This window comes from Rhinolophus sinicus, chromosome 17, assembly GCF_057876585.1.
Source record: "Rhinolophus sinicus isolate RSI-liver-muscle chromosome 17, RSI-T2T, whole genome shotgun sequence".
Taxonomy (NCBI): Eukaryota; Metazoa; Chordata; class Mammalia; order Chiroptera; family Rhinolophidae; genus Rhinolophus; species Rhinolophus sinicus.
In genome coordinates, this window is record NC_142517.1 from 56,450,236 (window position 1) to 56,463,534 (window position 13,299).

Sequence of the window (13,299 nt, forward strand, 5' to 3'; positions counted from 1 at the left end):
GCAGTTCGATTTGGGATAAAATAGATAAATGTCCTGCCCTTGGAGAGTCTAAAGTCCAGTGAAGGAGACAGAAAAGTACATATATAATTAAAACTAAACTGGGGGAAGTATAGGATTCTAAGAAACAGAGAGCTGGGCCAACTAATCCAAACTTGGAATCCAAACTTGAAAGCATTAACCAAGATTTGATGGGTGGATAGCATTAGGCAGGCAATGTGAGGTGAAGAAGAAAAAGAAGAGGGAGGTTATAAAGTTCCACACAGAGAGAATATGTGCAAAGACCTAAAGTGAGAAAGAACATGGTGCTTTCATGCAACCAAAACGGTCTCATGATTTGGTCCTGTGTTAGAAAGCAGGCACTGAGGGCATAGGTACCCTGGATCCTGCCTGGAGTCCTGTGATCTCTTTTGAATTATTTGTAGTCTGATGGCCAGACCCTGGTGCCATCTTTAGCCCAAAAGTATCCTTGCAGGAGCAGTGCAAGTAAGGAAAGCAGATATGGACCCACCAGGGTTTTGGGAGCCCCACACACAATCTCTACACCCCCTGCCCCAATCCCATACTAGCATAAGACCTCCTTCAGCCAGGATTTACCCAACAAGATATCAGGTCAAAGCGTTCTGGTGGTATCTAATGATAATCTATTCTCCTCATTTTCAGATTCACCTATTTCTGACCCCCATATCAATGTTCATGGTGCTCTGGCATTCATTTGTAATTATGAAAAATTTTAGTCCCTTGATGCACACATTCCCAGCTGAGGTCCACCCTGTGTCTTCTTGTTTCAGTTCTCATACTGTAAAACGTCCTTTTCACAATTTATTTAGTGTCCTTTTTTTTTTTTTGCATTTTTGTGCTTTTAAAAAGTGATTTCACTGTTTTAAAAGATCCCAAGTGTGATGCTAGAGCGTTGTCCAGTGTTCTAGTGGACAACTAGTGGACAGCTAGTGCAAGAAGGCTGAGTGTGCCATATGGAGCAAACAATACATGTGTTAAACAAGTTTCATTCAGGCATAAATTATAGTGCTGTTGGCTGTGAGTTCATTGTTAAAGAATTGTTAAAGAATCAACTATATATGTATTTTTTTACTTATTGGGGTGACAATTATTAGTAAAATTACATAGATTTCAGGTCTACAATTCTGTATTACATCATCTATAAATCCCATTGGTACCGCCAAATAGTATTCCATTGTGTATATATACCACAACTTCTTTATCCATTCATCTATCGAAGGACATTTTGGTTGTTTCCATGTCTTGGCCACCGTAAACAAAGCAGCAATGAACATTGGAGCACACGTGTCTTTATGTATAAATGTTTTCATATTTTTTGGGTAGATACCCAGGAGAGGGATTGCTGGATCATATGGTAATTCTATTCGTAATTTTTTTAAGAACCTCCACACTGCCTTCCATAACGGCTGCACCAGTCTGCATTCCCACCAACAGTGTACGAGGGTTCCTTTTTCTCTACAGCCTCTCCAACACTTGTCACTATTTGTCTTGTTGATGATAGCCATTCTGATTGGGGTGAGGTAATATCTCATTGTGGTTTTTATTTACATTTCTCTGATGATTAATGATGTTGAGCATTTCTTCATATGTCTATTTGCCATTTGTATGTCCTCTTTGGAGAAATGTCTCTTCAGGTCGTCTGCCCATTTTTCAATTGGGTTGTTTATTTTTTTGTTGTTGAGTTGCATGAGTTCCTTGTATATTTTGGATATTAGCCCCTTATCGGAGGCACTGTTTGCAAAAATCTTCTCCCATTCAGTTGGTTGCCTCTTTATTTTGTCGATGGTTTCTTTTGCTGTGCAGAAGCTTTTAAGTTTCATATAGTCCCATTCATTTATTTTAGCTTTTACTTCCTTTGCCTTTGGAGTCAAATTCATAAAATGCTCTTTGAACCCAAGGTCCATATGTTTAGTACCTATGTTTTCTTCTATGCAGTTTATTGTGTCAGGTCTTATGCTTAAGTCTTTGATCCATTTTGAATTAATTTTGGTACATGGTGACAAATAGTAGTCCAGTTTCATTCTTTTGCATGTGGCTATCCAATTCTCCCAGCACCATTTATTGAAGAGGCTGTCTTTTCTCCATTGTATATTTTTTGCTTCTTTGTCAAAAATTATCTGTCCATATTTATGTGGGTTTATTTCTGGGTTCTCAATTCTATTCCATTGGTCTATGTGTCTGTTTTTCTGCCAATACCATGCTGTTTTGATTATTGTAGCCCTGTAGTACAAGCTAAAGTCAGGGAGTGTGATACCTCCAGCATAAACAATATATTTAAATAAAGTTTCTTTATGTGCTCACTTCTGCAGCAAATGTACTAAAGTATCTTTAAACAGAAACACAGGTAAAACAAGGTTATGTATTGATCGATTAACAAAAATGTTGTGACCAGAGGCTCACAGGAAGCTAACCCTGAATTTCTCCTAGGAGCAATAGATCAGTATTTGCTAATTCAGTGTTCACCACAATCTTCTAGAACATAATTACCATGAATAAGGAGAATAAAATGTATAGATTGCAAGGACTAGAGGCTGTCTCTCTAGCTCAAGTGTTTGTTCCTATATGAACAAGTGTAAGTGTATCACTCTAGCAAACAAACCCCAAAATTCATAACAGTTCAAATGCAATAGATGTTTATTTCTTGTTCACATATCAGTTCTGAGCTGGTGAGTGAGGGAATCAACACAATGGCCCTCTTCCCCTCAGCTCTGCAGGAATTCAGGTTGGATGGATACTGCCATTACAATGTGTGGCTTTCAAGGGTCCCTAGGCATTATCCTCATTTAGCCCAAAGTGGAAAGGAACATGTAGGAGTGCATCTGAGATGTTTTAATCAGCCAGACCTGGAAGTGGCACTCTTCACTCCTGCTCACATTCCATTGGCTAGAACTGAGTCACATGGCCATGCTTAGCTGCAAGGGAGTCTAGGAAATGTACTCTGTCTAATAATCAGGAAGAAGAGAACAAGATTTCCTTCACTGCTAGCCGTCTCTGTCACAGGGTATTTGTTTTAAGGACTCATGGAGTAAGGTTCATACCAAGACCTATGACTGCCTCAGGAAGATTAATAACTTGTTCCCTTCCCTTCACTTCTTTAAACATTTGTTCAAAGTTTATTTGGAGGCAAAACCAAGATACGTGTGGAGGTAGAGAGGAAGAATGCTGTACCTTGACCTGAGGAATTCCTGCCCAAATCTTTGCTCTGGTTCCTGAGCCACCTCCGGATCTGATGAAGATTGTCAGCCCCTCTTCAGGGCTGCCTATAAATGTAGCATTTTTCTAACCCTCGTGTGACTCAGAGCCGTTGGGTGTAAAGCAGCCCAAAGGCTGAAGGAGGGTTCTCAGGCCCCTATGAGGACCAGGAATCCCCCAGAGGAATCACACAGGCCCAGCAAGCCCACACCCTCAGCAAGAGGGAGGCCACAGTGAACACCCAGCTCCAGCTAGGGAGTACCGAGCCCCTGGCAGCTCCCAGAGGCAAGTGATACGTGGTCATGTCCAGCCAGGGAAGGCCTGAGCCAGACCCGACTTTACCTGTCTGAGCCCCTTCCCACACTGCGAGGCCTACTGTGAGGAACCTGAAAGGAATGTCGCAGGAGGAGAGGCAGTTTTGGGTAAGAATGGCCTGAGTAAGACGGCGGGGGAATGGAGGGGCCTCATCTTCAGCCCATGTTCTAAGAAGAAAGAAGCACCTCTTTGTGTTTTAAAAGCCTCTATAGGAAAACATGTAGTCGCAGGCCACCTAGGAGGCCTCCTCAGCTTATTGCCCCTACATACTCTAGCTGAAGTGCAAAGGAACACAGACAGGGGATGTCTCACGAAAAGGCATTATACCCTCTGTCCTCCCTCTGCTGTATCTCTCCTGGGTGCCAAAAGAAAGAGTCTAGTTCTATAAACCAGCAGAAGCTTGAAGTCTGGAAATAATCCCTGCAAGAAAAAATAACAATAATTTTATATTGAACACCAGGCCCTGTGATAAACATTTGACGTGTTGTTGTACTGAATTCTCACGATGACCTGTGAGGCAGGGATTCTAATCCCCATCCTACTAAAGAGGTTCAGAGGAGTTAAGCCACTTGCCCTAGGTTCATGCTAGTTGAGTGAAGGCATTTGGACTGTTTGCTAAGCCTGTATTCTTAGCCTCTAAGCTCTGTGGCTCTGACAGAGTTGGTCACATACTGGGTTGGGCAGGGATGAATCTGTACCTGCCTCCCTCCTTGCACCTGTGTCCTCCTCCTCCCCAGCTGAGTGACGCCTGTCTCCCTTGCTAGAACCACTTCCGTGCTGACCACCTAGCAGAGTGGCCTCATCACCTCTACGCATTCACTGAACTCTGCTCTTTTCCTCAGATAGGTTTTCAGGCCTCTCCCTTGCATGAATTCCATCCTGGAGTGTTCGGCCAGAGTCTGCTCACCAGCAGCCTGAACTCCATTGTTGAAAGACTGTGTTTCTGGGATGCTGAAAGGAGCCTCTGGTAGCAGAGCTAACTATACAAACCCTCTTTCCTCCTTGTTCACTCCCCGTCATGTGGCTCTTGAAGCGCCTTAGAATTGTACCCACATCTCAGAACATATGACTTCCCCTAACCTCCTCACAGGAGCTCAAAAGGTAGTGTGATCCACCAATTAAAGGAGTTCATTATTAGCCCTGAATCAGGCCAGGGGTCTGGTCCATGCTTTCAGCTGGCAGGCTGCCATCAGTGGCTGCTTGAGCAACACAGAGATGTGACCTTGGACCTTGGACCTGGAAACCTGTGCAAACAGCTCATGTGACAGAGCTGAGTCCTAGGCAGGCAGAAAAGAGCTGGGGTTTCTCTTGACCGTGCTACTATCACCCTGCTGCTTGACCTTGGACAATATCCCTCCCTTCTCCGAACCTACCTTTTCCCTTTATAGGATGGACTAGGCCTTAGGGGTCTGCCAGTTCTAAAATGTTCTGGGGGGAAAAAAATAACACTTTAAACTGTGGGTCCTTCAATGGGTTTCCGTGGGCAGTCTTAATTAATGCAGTTGGCATTTGCTTCTTGGCCCGTTCTCTCTGGAGGCAGTCACCATGTCTGGCCTCATTTCAATCCTTTTTCTCTTTTTTGTTTTTTTCTTAAAACAAATGCTGTGGATTAGTGTGGGAAGGAACCAGTGAAGATCTTGTGAAGGCTCACTGTTTAGGACATTACTTCTTTACATTATTTCTAGTGTGTTTTTTTGTTTGTTTGTTTATTTTCTGGGGCAGGATGGAGGGTGGTGCGTAGGCCAACCCTTTATCGGGGTGTTGCTAAGCCATGTCAAACTGTCCCCAACCAGTACTTCTTTCCAAGGCTGTGGAGGATTTGGCAGAGAAAGGACAGTTGGGTGCTACAGCAGGTTTCCCAGGAGCCTGGGCCATGCCTGGCTTTCCAGCTGCGTTGGATTGAGTGACAGCATGGTTAAGAGATTTGCCAAAAATCACAGAGCCAGGGATAGCCCTCCCAGAGTACAGGGACACTATGAGCAGGCCCAAGGGCCTGGAGTAGAGTCCTGAGGCAGAAAGCATCCAGGGAGCCCAGGACAATACCTGGGGCTGAGCATTGGCAAGTGTGCTTTGGGCCTGACTGCTGAAAGCTCCCTGGAGAGCCTGTCCCCATGCATCCAAGGGTCTCAGTCTCCTTGTCTAGAAACCAGTGGGAAGGGCCATCTGAGGCAGACAGATACGAAATGGATTTAAGCCCCCCTCCAACTTTGGGATCCTCTGACTACTTTACAATTAAAGGGTCTGAAAATGCTCCCTTGGCCGTTTTCCATTTACATGGAGTGCTGTGGGTACAGCAGACCTCAGAAGCCTCATCCAGCTCTCCCTCCCCTCCCTTCTCCTCACCCCTGCCTGTGCCAAGGAAATGGAGTCAGGCTGTTTAGATCCATTTACCTCAAAGGCAACCAAACAATAGCCTGGCAAAGAGGACCCAATTCCTTCAAACCCATGATGAGCTCCCCGGGTGGGTGAGTTTTATGACTTCTCTCACTCCCAGGGACCAGACAGCTTTATTTGATCAACATTCAAGTCCAAAATCTTCCAGTTTGCCTGGAGCAACCCCAGGAATGTTAACCCTGGAGAGCTACCCACCTCAGCCATCACCAGACACCTAGCAGGGAGGGGTGGGGTTGCAACACGTCACACCCACTGCCCTGTGACATCTCCATCCCTCCCTCCCACCCCCACCCCCTCACCCCCACATCACCCTGGCTGCCCTGCCAGGAGAACTGGTCCCAGCCAGGGTCAGAAGTCAAAACAAAGCTGCTTTTCCATGTGCACATTCTTCCTCAATGGCTTAGACTGTAAAGTCATCAGGAAGCATGGTCTAATGCTCCAAGCTCCAGACAGACAGCCTGACCTCTGTCCTGGCTCCGTGGTCCAGCCTGGTCCAGACACCAGACCCCCAGGACTGCTTTCTCATCTGCAAAACAACTCGGGCCTCCCTCGGCCAGCATCACCTCTCCTGGCCAAACACAGCCCCTCCCTCCCTTGCAGCAGCCAGGCTTAGGAACCAGAAGCAGCCTGTCTTCAGGAGTGGAATCAGTGTGGGGAAGGGTGTGGAAGAACATAGCAGAGAGAAAGAAGAAGACTCATTGTACATGAGGGTGAGGGGCAGGGGATAAAGATTTCAGACAGTGTCTCCCATCTTCACCTTTTCCACTCTCTCGCCCTGAGGTGGAGGGGCCTTCCTCCGGGCTCCTTGTATTTGGACGGGTTCCCTTCAGAGGGGAACAGCCCGATGTGCAGATAAACAGAGGGGCTCATTGTGGATGGCTGCTCAGTGTCTCTGGGGACAGTAACACCTCCATCAGAGAGGCACTTATGTAAGCATTCACTTCCCTTCCCTGCCCCCACCCCCTAAGTAAGCAAGCTGTTTCCTCCGCCCGCCCTGCCCCTCACAGCTGGGTCACTTTGCCTTCCCCCGGCTGGAGCCTGACTTCTCATCCAGTTTCAGACCTCAGCTGCCCTTCGTGAACCTGTCTTCTGCTACTTTTGAGTTGTCTTTTTACACCTGCCTTTAAATAAGACCCCGAGCTGACCGTGAAGAAAACTTGTTTCTCTGTCTATGCTGGCATGACAAGCGTTTTTGGAGCCAAGAAACATGAGGCAAGGCCTTGAGATTCATGAAGAATAAGCCCCTGCAGGGACCCTCTGCCACGGCTCTGGTGACGGTGTCCATCTGATCCTTGATCCATCTCCAGACACAACAGCCAAACACACCCCACATAGCCTCCTGCGGTAGGTTCCAAATATCCCTGGCTCTCTGCTTTCATATAAGGAAACTTCACTTGCCCTTCATTACTGACCCCAGGTGTAGGGGTTCATCCTCAGGGGAAGAAACGGTTAATAGGTCCCAGAGCAGAAAAGTCCAAGAATTTGAAGAGGCAGACATCCTTGCTCCTGAAAGCAAACCACTGCACACAGTTTCATGGGCCCTTTGATAAGATCTAAGAGAGTGATTCTCAACCCTGGCTGCACATTAGAATCCAGGCCATTCCCCAGACCGATTAAATGGAAATCTCTAGAGGTAAGATACAGGCATCTGTCACCTTTGAGAGCTGTTGATCTAAAACGATGCCCTGTTTGGCAGCTTGGGAGACAGAAGCTAGAGAGAGGGGGAGTGACTTGCCCAAAGTTAAATGGCCAGTCGAGACAGAGCCCTAAGCAGAAGTTGGGTCTCCTAACTTTAAATTCATATCTCTTCCCATTATGGTTTTCCCTCTGGTTGCTTTAGATGAAAGGATCTTAACCTCAGGTGCACATTAAAGTTATCTGGGGGAACTTTAAAAATATATGATGACAGGTTCCTTCCTGAAATTCTGATGTAATTGCTCTGAAGTATGGCCTGGACATACATATATTTTTGAAGTTTCTTGAGTGATTCTAGTATGTAGTCATGACTGAGAGAAGTCCCGCTTTAAACGCAAAACTCAGGTGGGGGAAGGGAGGAAGGAGAGAAAGAAAACAATGCTATGGAGGCCAGGGAAGGGAAAAATGTTCCTGTAGGAGGGATCTTGGGATTTGTCCAAAGAAATGATGTTTGAGTTGGATCTTGATGGAAAAATGGATTTAGATACTTGGAACCGGTAAAAGGCTTTCCAAGGGAGGGAAGAGCGTGGGCAGAGTACCTTAGGAAGGGATACGGGAGAGGTAATAGTTGAGAATTGGACAAACTGGGACTAGAGTGTGGGAATTGTGAATACCACACAAAGGAGTATGGACTGAATTGTCTAGGCCACACATCAGAATCACCTGGAGGGCTTGTTAGAACAGGTTACTGGACCCCCCGGCAGAGCTGTGATTCAGTGGGTCCGGGTCCAGGCCCGATAACTTGCATTTTGAGCCAGGTAAGTGATCCTGGTGCTGGTGGTCCTCAGAAGGCACTTTCAGAATCACTGCGCTAAGCCAAGGGAGGTCACAGAGGGTTTGGCTCTGGGATCACATGGAAACTGTGGGGGGTGGGGGAGAGGGAGAACCTTACTAAGACAGGAACATGGATCTTGTGTAGAGAGAAAACAGGAAGTCCAGCGCAGCCCGGAAGCTAATGCAGGGGCTTTCGGTAGAAGAAGCAAGGGAGGTCATGAGGAGAGCCCGGGCGCGGGGCCTGGGGAGCAGTGCAGAATGTGGTGACCATCTGGATTTGGGGAGAAGTTAAGGCAGAGTCCAGGGTGAGTGAGTTTGGGAGATAAACAGCCAAGACAATGCTACTGCAATTCTCTGTGCTCAGGAGCTAGGAGGAGGCGCAAGCGTGGGGCTCGGCTGGAATGCGAATGCTGAACTCTTGTCTCAAGCTCCCAGCAAGACCGTGACCTCTGACTCAGGCCCAGAGCATGCCAAAACCAAGACGACTTGGCTCTGTGCCCCTAAAAGTCACTGCTTCTGCCCTAGAACTGCTACCCGCCTGGGGGTGGGGGAGCAGCTGAGACAGTATAACCTGACCCACCACACACAGCTCTTCCCATCCCATAGGCTGGAGGAGGGAAAGGCAATGGTGTATCGCTCCAGTGAAATCAGGAAGGCAAAGGAATGGAGCATTGTTATGTCCCTCAGGCTAAAACTCACTCTGCTCCAAACCCTCCCTTTTCACCTGCCTTCACGTTTACAGAATGTTCCCTAAAGTTGTCGTGCGCAAGCTTGGCTGCACAATGGAATCTCTGGGAACTTTAACAAGGCCTTGTACGCAGGCTGCAACCCACACCTAAGAAAACAGTCATCTCTGGAGTGGGACCGAGGCACCAGTTTACAATTTTAAAGCTCCCTGAGTGATTCAAAAGTGCAACCAGGATTGACAACTGTATCCTGTAGGGTGTGTATAGGCAGCCTTCAAATAGCGTACTTATGAAAATGACATTTCCTCCCTAAGGAAATGGTTTAAATGTGTCTAACATCACCCCACCGCCCCTCTCCCTTCCCACACATGGCCACTGGTCAAGGGGCAGGTTGTCCTTTCAGCCTCACAGGCCGGCAGCGCAAGTTGGGGGCAGGGGCTGTTTACCAGAGCTGTGGTTTATGGCACTGGAGGCCATGCCCTGGGAGAGGCTTGAATGCCCAAAGTCCAAGCAGGCCTTCACTCAAGGAGCCTGGCCCAAAACGGAGACGGGTGGGGGAGATGGGTGGGGGAGATGTGAAGGAGGGGTGGGGCAGAGTTCACAGCCAAAACTGACGGGAGGTTTGAGGACCCAAGAAACCCTGTGGGAGGAACAATGGGTGGGGCAATGGCAGCTGTTCTGCATGGATTTTGCCATCACAGGCAACTCTCACAGCTGCCCTTCAGGCCTGGGTGAGTGTGGGGGAGCCAGGAGAGGGCACAGTGTGACAGGTGTCAGCTCCTGGTCTCCCATCTGATTCGGAGTCCCAGAGGCAGAGAAGATAAAGAAACTTATAGGGGAGAAGGATTAACTTTAGGGGCTACTTGGATTTGGGGGGCCTGAATCTTGTACAGTTTGGGGAGGGGCACCTTTAAGAAAAAGAATACAAAATGACAAGTGTAACATGAAGCACAGCGCCTTGGAAAGCGCCTGAGTAAATAAGGGGCCTGGTTATGGAGCTTTATGACCTCCCAGAAAATCTGCTCTGGTTAACATGCTGACGTTCTGTGATAGGACCTTAACTAAGTGTTTCATTCCCAAATCTTGTCATACCTTCCAGCGTTGTGCCTGTGTGGTCCTGTAGGTGCTGTGGTCTTTGGGATACCTGTCAGACCAGCAAGGCCAGTCATCCATTTTATTTCTGGGGAAACAAAGTAGAGAGAGATATGTGGTCAGTCACCTAACACATCAGTGGCTGTGCCACCAATAAGGTCTTCAGTGTCAGCCCTGTGAGCTATTCACTCCCTCCACAGACTCGTATTAGGAGGTACCAACCGTGTGTCAGGGTGGTGCTGGGCGTGGCAAGTACCACAGTGACTCAGACACAGACTTGACTCTCAAAAATGACAAGACTCTGCCCATAAAGAGCTCCAACTGTGGTGAGGAGGCCAATTTAGGCAGGTAATTACAGTGTGAGGAGCACGGGAAAGGTGCACAGAGGAGCAGGCAGGAGGGAGGGAGTGCCCATCCCAGGCAGTGAGGGCAAGCTTCCTAGAGGGGGCCAGGAGAAGGGAACCTGAGAGAATGTGCACAGATTCACTGCAATGGGAACAACCACAATATTTATTGAGCATCTACTATGTACCAAGTCTGAGCTAATCATTACATATATTAAGCAATGAATCTGTAAAACATTACCACAAGACGGGTTCAATTGTTATCCCCCTTTCACAGGTACAGAAGCTGAGGCAGAGTGAAAGTGAAGGAGCTTTTTCTCAATCTCATAGCTATTTAAGTGGTGGGTCTGAGGTTTAAACCCAGGAAGTCTGGCTCCAGAGCTCACATGGGCACAAAAGTATGAGGAGACAACTTGGAGCATTTGGGGAACTATAAGAAATTCAGTGTCTCACACAGAGGAAGCACAAGAGAGGCTGGCAAGGAAGGAGGCTGGGGAGGCCCAAGGGGGCAGGATGGATTCTGAAGGGCCTAGAAGAACAAGTAAAGGAGTTTGTGATGGTCAAATAAGAGGCAGGAGAGCTCCTGGAGGTTTTGAAGCAAGAGTAGAGTGGGATCAGGTTTTTAGAGAGGTTTTTCTGTTTAGGAGATGTGAGTATAGAAAATGGATTGGAGGCCATCCGATGGAAGCAGGGGACCTCCAAGGACGCGATTGCAGAGTCCTGGCAGGTGCTGATGGGACATTAGCTGAAGCCGAGGGACCAGCTCAAAGGTCTTCTGGCTCCAAAGACCAGCTTTACCAGCCTGGGGAGATGGATTGTGGAGGGGCAGGGAATAACTATACCACAGAAAATGCTCTGGGCTTGGAGCCAAGAGGCCTGAATTCCATGACCATATTCCTACTGCCCACCTTCCTAGACTTTCTCAAATCCCTTCACCTGTCATAATTTTTTCACGTGGAAGGGGAGCATAATAATTCTTGCTCTGTATGACTCACTCAGTTTTTGTGAAATTCAAACAACATAATGTATGTGAAAAATGGCCCACAAGTACAATGGGAGATTTAAAATGTCTGCATAATGAAACAGACAGCCCAGAGACACAGGCCTTCATATTCTTGGGCTAAAGTGGTTTCCTTTGCCTTGGCAATGGGCCTCACAGCTCATGCATGTCCCTTCTTCCCACCTCCAGAGGACCCCCCAAATCTTCCCACTTCTTCAAAGCACGGTCTACTGCCACCTCTTCCATGAAGGCTTTCAAGCCTTTCTCCAAACCCCTGACTGGAAATAACCTCTTCTTCTGCTGAAGGAGTGCTGCTCTCCAGCTCCTCCAGAATCTCACTTTTTTCTCTTTGGTTTAGCTGCAGTTGGTTATTTACCTGGCCCCCACACCGTCCCACCTTCCTGAGTGTGATGGCTGGTGCCATTCTTATTCCTTTTGCAGCACAAAGGACACACTGCATTTTTGTTAAATGATTGAAATATAGTAAATGAGTGAACTGGCCACGGTTCCACAGAGAAGTCTGGGAAGACAGCAGCCCTTACCCAGTAAAAAGGGCCAGCGGGGTCCATGTGTTGCCTTGGGGAGGGGTGAGCATGGGGTGGGGGTCAGAAGCATGAAAGGCCTTTCAAATTCTACTCTTCTCCAAAGAATAAATAATAATACTGTGATGAAATAATGTGAGTGGTAATAATAATAGTGAGAATTGTATTTGCTAACAGTCATTGAGTACTTACTTATTCTATTATATGACCATTCGCTGAGTGTTTTACCGAATTGTCTCATTTAATCCTCACAACAAATCTATGAGGAGATAACATTTTTATCCAGCATCTAGCACAGTGCCTAGGACAGAGACAGTGTTTATAAAAAGAAACAAATGCTAGATAAGAAAACTGGGCACCGGAAGGTGAAGTAACTTGCCTAAGGTCATACAATTAATAGCCAGCAGAGTTGAGATTCAAACCCCTCTGGCTTACCTACTGCTTCTCATAAAAGAAAAGCTGATAGGATGTGGGCACCATGAAGGAAAAGCAGGAGTGGTGAGGGAAAACTCCTTTCCTCTGCAGTGGGATAGGGGAGCTGGAGTCTGAGAATCCAGGAGAGACCCCTGACTCCATGGTCCTGCGTGGCCAGCCTTCCCCAACCTGAAAAGAATCAAGTATGTGTCTCAGGTCCCCCGCTCAGAGTAGGAGGGGATAGTTTCAGGGTCCAAGACCAGCAGTCCAGCACATGCAGAGAAATGGAGATTTATTTGCTTGAGGTTTTTCCAGACATTTCCTTCTCAGCATCTCTCCTGGAAGGACCTAGGCAATCAGCTTCATTATAGGTGACTGAGCCTGACAGAAACCCTGTTTGTTAGAAAGGGTAGAATAGACTTGGGGTGTTCTAGGATCTGTCCTCTGCTCCCTCACCTCAGCTGGTTGAGAGAAGATGGGACAGGAGACAGAGAAGGTGTGAATGTGCAGGAGAAACCCCACAGCCTTTGCCCAGGAGAGGAGGAGAGAAGCAGACCCTGTCTGTCTGATCCCAGACCCCTCCACTGCCCCTGCTGACATTTGATAAATGCTTCCTGTGAAAATGTTTACCCAGGAGGAAATGGATCATGCTTCCCCTTCCTATCAGGAAGGTGGGAAGAGGGGCTGCATTGGTCCCATAAATTCAACAACTGTGTGCTCACCACCCCACCTCCCTGGGTGTCCCAGAGGAGGTAAGACAGAGGTGTCAGACACAGAAAGAGCTGTGACAGGAGACAGGTATATGGCTGGGAGGTCATGTCCATCTGTCGCTT

The 13,299-nt window shown here is 47.4% G+C and overlaps 1 long non-coding RNA gene across 1 annotated transcript in view; it reads right to left on the reverse strand.

Moving 5' to 3' along the window:
* LOC148754789 (uncharacterized) overlaps window positions 1-13,299 on the reverse strand; it is a 65,867-nt gene that overhangs the window by 14,089 nt on the left and 38,479 nt on the right. Inside the window, exon 2 of the long non-coding RNA XR_016019548.1 lies at window positions 10,167-10,254. This is a non-coding gene — a long non-coding RNA (uncharacterized LOC148754789). The remainder of the gene's footprint in view (window positions 1-10,166; window positions 10,255-13,299) is intronic.